Source organism: Larimichthys crocea, chromosome XVII (genome assembly GCF_000972845.2).
Source record: "Larimichthys crocea isolate SSNF chromosome XVII, L_crocea_2.0, whole genome shotgun sequence".
Classification (NCBI taxonomy): Eukaryota; Metazoa; Chordata; class Actinopteri; family Sciaenidae; genus Larimichthys; species Larimichthys crocea.
In genome coordinates this window covers 20,160,393-20,170,941 of record NC_040027.1, presented here as the reverse complement: position 1 = coordinate 20,170,941, position 10,549 = coordinate 20,160,393, and positions in this window count along the sequence as shown.

Below are 10,549 nucleotides of genomic sequence, written 5' to 3'. Positions count from 1 at the left end.
CCGGCCCTCTGGTCCATGTGTAATATCAGCTGAGATGTTCTTCCAGCATCAGTTCTTTCTCTGCCGTCTACTCAGGACGTGATGCCGAGCTCATCTTTGCTCTCGCTGCTCTGTGTTCAGGCCTTTTTGTTTATAGTGAAACCAGACAGTCTGTCTCAGAAAGTGAGCACACCACAGCAGTGTTACCTCCATCCTAAAGCAAAGGATCATGGGAGGAGAGGAAATGTCACACTTGCAGTCGTGAAAGGTAGGAAATCTTATATAGACGTACATTTTGGATGGCTGAGATTTTTGTGAATTTATTGTCTATTACCGTTGGTGTTTATTAGTCAACAAACATTTTAATTTATTTTTTATTTTCTCAAACAATGCAGGGCAAAATTCTGGCATAATCAATCTTGTTATTGTTCAATTATATCAGTTATTTTCTCCAAATGAATCATCTATAATCTATGTTTTGTGTTTGCAGAGGTGGATCTATTGCAGCTCTTGGACCTGCAGTCAGCCACTCACTACAATGTCTCAACAACAGAAGATGACAGAGGATGTCCTGCATATCAGATTGGACAATATGCCACACTGTTCCTACCAACAGCTGCAGTATCTGGCCCTCTGTAAGTATTACTTATTAGGCTTAACAAGGGATCTAATGTAACCTGCTGCTCTATCAGTTAGTTATTTAGCTGGTACATTCCAAGATGGATATCCAGGATATCAACAGGAAGTTGTATCATCTCAAACTTTCACTTTGTACTAACCCAGATTATGCTATTTTTATCATGTTATCAAAACTTCTTGCCTCATCTGTTTGAGCAGCAATGTCAGAATCACTTGTATTGGCCAGGTATGTGTACATATACAAGGAGTTTGGCTCTGGTTTCACTTTGCTCTCAATACATATACACTGACCAGCCACTTCATTAGGTACATTTGTATAATACAGTGTTATCCAATACAACCACTCAGCCATAATTTCAACTTTTATGAAGCCTTTAATGTTTCAGTTTATGTTGACACTGTCAGAGAGTTATTATTCCCAGGGCTTATTGAGTTCTTAGTGGGTGCACTTGTTGTACAGGAGTTCATTATATTGAAGCATGTTTCTAATATTTTGGCCCTCTCATGTGTGTAAATGGGGCGGCCAAAATATTAGAAACACCTCTCAATATAATGTAGTCCAGTTAAACACTGCTGCAAGTTACAACTTTAATAGTAAAGATGATAGTTAAATTAATACCTTTCTGACAGGGAAAACTAAAAAAAAAAATAAAGCAGCATTTTGGCATTGGAGTTGTTGTGTTAGATGACATTGGATTGTACAAGTGTACCTAATGAAGTGGCCAACTGGTGTTCATATATATAGAAACAATAACATTTGTAGCCAGAATAAGATTAAGACAAATAAATTTGTAGGTTTCTAATCATTTTAGATTAACATTTATAATGTGTAAATGTTATTCAGTGCACATTGATGATCATAACATGTTGAAAATCAAACAAATCAACTATTGACTTGCCGATAACTCAAACAGTTTAACAGACCTGAAGATAATGAAGGAATCCCAGATCAGTATGTGTTGTTTCAAATGGTAACTAAAGAGGATATAATAAGACTCCGTTTGTAAATATTTACAATTCACACAATAACTCGAGGAAGCGAGGAATCAAGAGTGGGTGTGTTTTTCTTTAGCCCATAACACATTTACTGAAAAAACACCAAGCATACACAATAAAGTAAGTAGTGACTGTAAACAACTAAAACAGATTATTGCACCTTTTACAACAAAAGATGATTTTTAATTTTCAGAGAGTTGACAAGGTCACACGTGACTGCAGAGAGCTAGGATGTTTTTTCTTCTCATGACGTGTATGTTGAAAGGATTTAGCTCAAGGCTTTGGTGCTGAACTTGACCTTGAATGTTTCCACACAGAGTACTAATGCTGTCTGAATCTGTCAGCTTTGTGATACAGTTTACGTTCACTTGTGAAGCAGCTCTCTATGAGGAAAGTCTTTAATCTCTCTGTGACACCACCGCCGTGTGTTTAAAATCTATACTGTCATGTATACTCATCTCACAACTGTCCATGTCCAGTGAATGAAATGTGCATGTGGGCATTTGTATGAGTGTGTGGGAGAGTCCTCTGCACGTGTACATTTATTTGTGCTAACGTTTACATGACAGTTTTCCAGATGAGCTGAGTGTGCTGATGCGTCTACGTCTGGGTCAACGGTGGTCAGAGGAGATGACGCTATTGGCTATTTTAGGGCAGGAAGGGGAAGAGCTTTTTCAGCTGAAGGTGGGGCCAAGACTGTTCACTGTCATCAGTGCCTGGGAACAACACTATGAGTGAGGAAACACAAAACACACATGCACATACAATATACATATAAGTGAATGATTAAAAGAGAGTATTATAGGGAAAAAATATTTATTTTTTACAGTTGTCTTTAACAATATCAACCCCTTTAGGCAAACAGTAGGAATTACACCTATGTGTGGTACACTTTCCTCAAAGATACACAAGAAGTGCCAAAAACTGCAGTTCACTCAAAGCTGGCTACAGAACATAAGCCCCTACGTTAAAATGTCCTTCACAGCAGAAATAAACATGTTGGTCTATTGATGGTGGGTGCCGTTATAATTGGCATGTTTGAGTACACAGGTTTCATTCAGCCTGTCTCAGGTCTGTTAATGATCCACATTTTTGCCAATTTTTAGGTTAGTCGGAAGCCAGAAAAGGCAGGAGTGAAAACAGAGCCACAGATTTTGAGCTTCAAAACGGCTCTTCAGAAACCTGTAGATGACGTCACGTATACTCTGTCCATTCTTTTACTGTCAGTGATCGCTACTTAAAACCGAAGATATTAGTTTGAATGTTAGTCTCCTGAAAACTTAAAAACCCAGCATAAGTCGCATAGACACAGAGTCTGCATCTTTGGATTTTTCTCTGGAGCCAGCACCCTTGTTTCCCATAAGTGCTCATTGATTTTAACCAATTTGCTCAACCCCAAACTCATTCCCTGAAACCTGAAAGTGAAAGCATAGCGAGCCTTAAAGTTACTATGTGCAGAGTTGCTGATTATTATTATCTTGGGGACATTTGTTCTGTGTCTGTGTTGCTTTCAGCATTTTGTCCCATTCATCTTCTGATACTACCACTGAGCAATTTAACACCCCGTGAAAATGTTTTGACTTGTGACCTGCAGTGATTTAACATCTCGCCTGTGATGTAAAAGTGCACTCCAGGGTGTGTCAGTGCATCACCGTTGGTTGTGGTCAGACAGTAAAACACTATTTTTCATCCTGCTGTTAGGTCAAGACTTTGAACACACTGGCAATGGCCATTTTTGCTGTATGTGAAAATAAAATTCTTACAGGTGTTTCTGACAGGTTTCCTGCTGCTCCTCTGTGGGATGGACTCTGGCACACCCTCTCGCTGTCCATATCTTTGTCCAGACTGGAGTTGTATCTGGACTGTAGTCTACAAGAGAGCACCCCCTGGCGTCAGGGCCTAGGACCTCAGATCGACACTTTAGGCCTGACACTCGTGGGAGGAGCTTCACGTCCTAACCACACACCCTTTACCGTAAGCCCCAACCTCACCCGACACAACCCTCCTCAGGCTGCAGCCTCTCGCTCTTCTGATCTTCATGCCACATTCCTCACCTGGGCCACAGTCCTCCCCTCCTGACCCTGGACAAAATAAGATGAAGGAGGGAGGGTTTAACGTGAAGTTCAATGGCAATGTAGTCATCAGATGATTAATTTATTATGAATTAAGCACAAAGTCTACCATAGTAAAGGTTTAATCGGTTAAAATAATTAAATCTCTGAGCAATATAATCATATTATCTGTCCTTGCTGTGCATTTATGAAATCATTGCGGAAAAAGAGGAAATACAGCACATGTAAAGATCTGTAAGTTTAGGTCTTTTGTGTGAACCGATGAAGTTGGAGTAGGAATAAGTCATCTCAAGCCCATTAGTGACAGCAGTGTTTTCTATAAAGTTTCACTTTCACCATCAATCTGGCCTGATTTCACAGTCTGGACCACGTGGGAAACAAAGGACTTACACCTACTGCACAGCGACAGACCCAGTAGACAAAACACCTGTGTCTGTTGTTGTTCACACTCTGAGGCGTGATTCACTTGCTAACTTTCAGAGTGGTGGACACTGGCCTGTCTGGCACTGTGCTGCCACAGGAAGCAGAGGGTTTATATTAGTGTGTGTGGATGTGTGTTTTATGCTGTGCGTGCTTATATCAGACTTTGGTTGTCTGGCTTGGTCTGTTGATTTCATCATTTCTCTGGGCTGTAAATGGTGTGGTCAGTCAGACCAGTGCTGGGCTCAGTCCTCCAGGGAGGGGTGTGTGTTTTTTAAAGTGCAGCCTCTGGAAGAGTGTGTAAGGCAGCTGAGAGTCAGAGGAGTCCAGAAGTTGCCTTTATCAGAAGCCATGCAGGGTGCTGTGGTGGTGGTGCTACTGCTACTGAGCTGCGTAAGTCAGACTGTCTGTACAATTGGTCTCTGTTAAACTGCTGCTGATGGATTCAGGTTAGATTTTAACTTTCTGGCAACTTGTGGTAAAACTGAGAAGAAGAGGGATTAACTGTGTCTGTTTAGATTTTGAATGTCTATATAAATTATTAATGCAAAAAGCTTGCCAGCACTGTTATTATCAAACAATGTTGCTGTAGATAGATTTTAGCCTTGCTTGATTCCTAAAAGTGTTATTTATTGAGTGCTTTTGACTACATCGTCTTTGAGTTCTTGTCTTTTGAGTTTTACTTTGTTTCATGCCACATTGGAATATGCTGTCAAAACACTCAGTTAGTGTATCTTTGATAGAGTACATCATCTCATAACCTTTAAAATCACAATTGACTAAGTTTTCTGTAAATTTAGACATTATGATTGGCTGTATGTGAGTTTCTTCGTGTGGCGGTATCACCAGAAGCTCAAATATTTCTGCATCAGGTTTGCGGGTTTCTTACATGTGCATGTGAGAGGATAAGAGGCAAAGGAGAGGTTTTCACATCAACGAGTAAATCTCGTTAAAAAAAAAAAAAAAACTGTAACTGGAAAATGTCATCCAATTCTGTCACCACAGGAAACTTTAAGCATTGTATCAATAATGGTGAACCTGCAGAGAAGTATTTAATTCTAGAAAATAGACAAATGAGGATGCAGTGAGCCCTTACGAAACAGTAGATAAACTATCATACTCAGTGCTACATAATGACATTTTTTGTCATGACTCCTCTTGATATCTTCTTTGTCCTTATTTCACCTGATAACTGTCATTAAAGCTGTTTTTATTTCACAATTTAGTCTGTCAGCAAAGTTAGTTAGTTATATAATGAGTCAAGAGTGTTCCTCTCACACCTTAACAATGAGTAAATTAATAAAACAATGAATACATAATCAAGTGCAAATTCCATCTGTCCATTTCTAATTTTTTTCTCCACTTTCTCTGCATGAAAAAAGGCTAAAAACTAGCAGTAGTATGTAATCCATGGCACAGTCAGCCCAATGGGAGTGGGCTCCAAATATATTAATCTTTATGGTCATTGGAATTTAAATGTTTGTATTTGCTGCATCACAGTCGTTCAGTTATAAAAGTTTGGAATAACACTGTGGAAACCTTTACAGCCTGTTGTGTAACATTTGGATGTTTCCAACCATAGCGCCCCCTAGTGAGATAAAAAAGACACTAGCAGACAGCAATACACACTGACTGCTATCATAACAATACAACTCACTTTTCTGAAGCTATAAGCCATCGTCCAGAGTGACTAGTAACTGGTCATCTTCTGTCTTTGTGTGTTTCTGTGTCTGTGGTGTGTGTTCAGGGCTCCATCCAGCAAATGATCTTTGTCTCAGGAGATCCTACAGCAGCAGAGCAGCACTGTCGAGATCACAGCGACACCTGTTCAACTCTGACAGACACACAGGTACAAACAACACACCACTGTTGCCTACCAGACACTGAACTGTGGGGTATTATTCACAAGGTTTACGTCCTGATAACATCTCTTTTGTTGCTCTTTTTTTCTGATACTCTAAACTTTACAGCCAGGCGGGCATAACAGATAATAAATAAAGGATATTTAATTGTAAATAGACTAGTTGTTAATGCTGTTCATCCAAAAATAGATTGTTTTTTTGTTGTTTTATTAGTTTAGTTTAGTATATTAGTACCCACCCTTAGCTTGCACTACACTGAGATTTTAAGTCTTTTGTATTATTTTTGTATTTGTATATGAGTACACACAGGCACACATTTTCTGCCGTAGCAGTTGTTTTGAAAAAAAAAAAAAAAACGTCTTAATTTACCCACAATTCATGACTTCAGACTTATCTGAACTTTGATCTAAGCTGCCCATGAACCGGTTGAAGTTAGGTGGAGCTATGATGGTTATAATGTGAGCTCACCAAACCTGTGCAACAAAATTAATAGACAGTTCAGGGAGATATCAACTAAGCTTAGTCTGTACACAGTCTAATTAGAAGAGGTGTGATTGGGTAAAATAAGTGAGAACACCTGTGTTGGTGAACTGAGGGTGTTTAGGACCTTTAACGGTCTCTCTCAGCCACACTACATCCATCCTATGTTTGCAGTTCTCAAACGTAAGCCTGCCCTCGATGAGACAGTAGCAGTTCTTTTTATTTAGTGATGACATGTTAGTGTGAATGTATGGTCCTTCATAATATTTATCCACAGTGCTCTGCTGGTTAAAGCATTTGTGGTAGCACCATTCCTGTCTGTCTGTGGAAGCCACACAGGGAGTGATTGTCTCAGAGATGTTTAACATCATAGAGAATTGATTTGCTTTGGACTCTACCTGCATGTTATATTTGTGTGTGATCCCAGAAGAGTGTTTACATTTCTGGACAGACTCTTTTCACACCATCACAGAGAGCATGACCTGAACTGTAATTTCTGCTTTACAATTTGGAGCTATGGTCTTCATTTTTTTTTGTATGCAGATTGTTTGGGCATAGGTTGTTAAATATACTTGTCCTCGAATGGACTAATCCATGATTGTTTAGAGCTATTCAATAATTGGACTGAGGAGATTGGCTATTAAAAATGTTCCTGTTGTCAGTTATTCTCACTAAAATGTGTGAAATGGAGGAGTTCAGCACACACAGTGCAGGGTGGGGATACAGAATAATGTGTTTCTTTATGTAAACCTTTGCCAGGAAGTTGGAACTATAGATGAGGTGACCATTCAGCCATCAAATTCCTCTCAGGACACAACTCTACAGGCTGTCCCCACCAAGCTGACACCAAGACTGGATCCAGTGAGCACTGCTTCCCCTCTGAAGTCACATCCTGCTCCAGAGGATGTTGACACCAAAGCGTTAGTGAAAACTAAGGCTGACACAGACACTGAAGGCTCAACCAACAAAGAAAAGCCCAAACCAACAACTGTGAGTGAGGAAGTAAATCAAGGTGCAGAGACTCTGAATGGAAATGAGCATGTGTCTAATTTGCACCCAGACATATTAGAGACGATGGAGAAACCATGGAGCACAGAAGGAAGTATCATAACCAGGATTCCTTCTCTCCACATAGTTCAAACTCCTCATCAAGTTCATCAACCAGCAAAGGAGGGCTCTAGATCAGAGGATGCATCTGTCTTGGAAAGTGTTGAGACTGCCATTTCAAGCCCGAATGTTGAACCAGAGAACCCCACAGCTCCAGGAGTCTTATCAGGAGGTGCAGAAACTGCAAGTACAGAGAGATCTTTGTCTAATGGCCCACAGGACTCTGAGTTTTCTACTCCATCTACTCTCATCTCAGGGCCCATCACAGAATCAGGGTTAGTCGTTTCCAGCATGTACCCTTCATCTGATGGAGGAGTAAAAGAGGAGAGACAGGAGGCATCACCACTAGTCATAACACCTTTAGTTTCAGAAGACCCACCAGTTAAACTGTTAAGACAGACAGAGGAAAATGTATCACTAGGCAGAACAGCAACTGAGGGCTCTGCTGCACCTCAGACAGATCCAGCCTCAAACCTGACTGTTTTCACTCCTACTCTACAAAGCAGTGAAGCATTAAGTACCAGGAACATGGAAGATGAGATGAGTAATGTATCAGTCAGTGAGATAAAAGAAGAAGAGGATATTGAAGACAGGTTGGAAACTGCTTCACCCAACACAGAAACACCACAACAACAACTTCCTGGAGAAGAACTGGGGAGTGGGACAGAGACAGATGAAGATGAAATGGATTTTGAGATAGAGGAGGAGGAAGAAGTGCAGAGACATGCAGAGATGGAGAGAGACAGCTATGAGAATGACACTGTCATCTTTGAAGACTTTACTCAGTCCTCACCTGATTGGATCTCCCAGTTCACCACTGAAGATCCCTTCATCCAATCAGAGGGTGAATCAGCACAGCAGACTGTTGAAGTAACCACTCAGCTGCCTACATACACAGTCAGACATGACAAGGCAAGATTACAACCAAACATCAGAGGTCAAAGGGTAAGACTTTTTTTTTTTTACATTTAGTCATATAAATAATCAAAGCTGGGTTTCACATTTAAAGTTATTTTTATCTTTATAGGTCTTGGCATACTTTAAACGTCTGATTTATCCACAGTGGTGCTGAGTACACAGTGTTAATGGTGTTATAAATGCATAAACAAACAACGTAGGAAATTTTAATCATATTTGTGCGATATTCTCATCTCATTTTCTGTCGTGACCTTGGATTAAATTGAGTTTGCGTGGCGCTGATTTGATGACGGAGATGGCAACATATATCTGTGTCAATTCTAGCACCTAGAAAGCCATGCAAATGTGTGTGTGTGTGTGTGTGTGTGTGTGTGTGTGTGTGTGTTAGTGTTTGTGTGTGTGGTAGAAAGGAGGGGTTAGTCTCTTCGGTGAAAGCCACTATCTCCCTCCTCTGGCTACACTGTGGTACTCAATTGTGCAGGCTTCTGGTATCTCAGTATTAAGACTGTATATAGTTTATTTTATGCCAGAAGTTCACAAACTATGTTAACGCTTATTCTTACCCATCATCACAATAAACAAATATGAGCTTAATCATAAGTCAAACATAATAAATTGGCATATCTGCTCTAGTTTCACTGTTTTTTGTCCAGGGGATAATGTTTAACCAGCACAGTTAATGTTTAACTTTTTAGTCCCACCCTTCTTTGATCAATAAATCTTGAAGGATTACAGTGCATTATTTTTGGTAGTGATGATTGTCCATATCTAACTATTTCACCTCACTCTTTTAGGTTGGGTTGCAGGGTCCACCTGGCCTATCAGGACCAGCAGGGCCTAAAGGAGACAAAGTATGTATTTTAATTAATCAGAAAAGCTGTAGGAAATTTGTATCAACACTGAATTAAATGACTCTGTGTAATTTGAAAGGAATGCACATATTACCAAAGAGTGTTCAACATACTGCCCAACTATGCAGCCCTGGTATGTAGCAGGGTACTCATGCCCCAGAGGGTATTTCTGCAGTTGCATGGCGGTACATGTAAAAAAGAAATGTGGATTAGCTCAACAAATACAAAAAAAAAGAAAAAATCCTAACATATCCTCTTATAGAGTCAGCTAAAACACCTGAACACCACATTTCAACAATGTGTAAGAACTAGCAAGCAAGCACAGAAGTTGAAACAGCTGGCTAAAAGTGATGGATTGGTTGAAAGCTTAGGAATGAAACTAATAGAGAGACAGTTCAAATAGTTTGCTAAAGCTAATGTATAAATGGTATAATTGGTATAAGGAAAAAAATAAAAGTGACAAATCATTGAAAAGGTTGGCCAGTAATGGATAAACTGTTGAAATAGCTGGCTGAAAGTAATCTAATGGATAAATGGTTTAAATATATAGCTGGTCACCCAAAGGCAATGGATTAACACTTCACATGGTTAGCTATATGTAGTGTATAAACAGTTAAAGTATTGGATTTACAGTTTTCTCACCAGGGAGGCGTGAGTAAATATTATCTTTACAATTGTCCGGATGTTCACGTGGCTTTGTGTCAGCTAGATAGATGAGTATTTTACAGGTTAGCCATAAGGGCTGTGGCATTGTGACTAAACATTAAACAGACTTAGCTGAATTGAGAGTCAAACATTAACTTGTGTGTTACAATCAGTGGGAACTGCTTATTAATACATTAAATGATCGATTCATTCATATTTACTTTCAATTGTAGGCCAAATGATCACAAAATCAATTAATGCAGATAGAATATGAATTTCATACACATTAAGAGTTTCCCCAACTGTAAAACATAATATACAACCGTAAATTCTGTCTCCACGTGACCTGTATCCACTATAATTAACCGATGAAATCTCTGAGGTCTCATTACACTGTGAAATACTATAGGTCATGTTTTCATATACATGACTTTTGATAGTTTATTAGTTAATTCATGTTTGACCACATCTGCAGTATAAGTTTCACAATCAGTCAGATTTAAGATTTAACTTGAGAAGATGATGCTTGAAAGTTTAACATTTTAAATCATTAACTTAAGCTGAAGCTAAATGACACAAC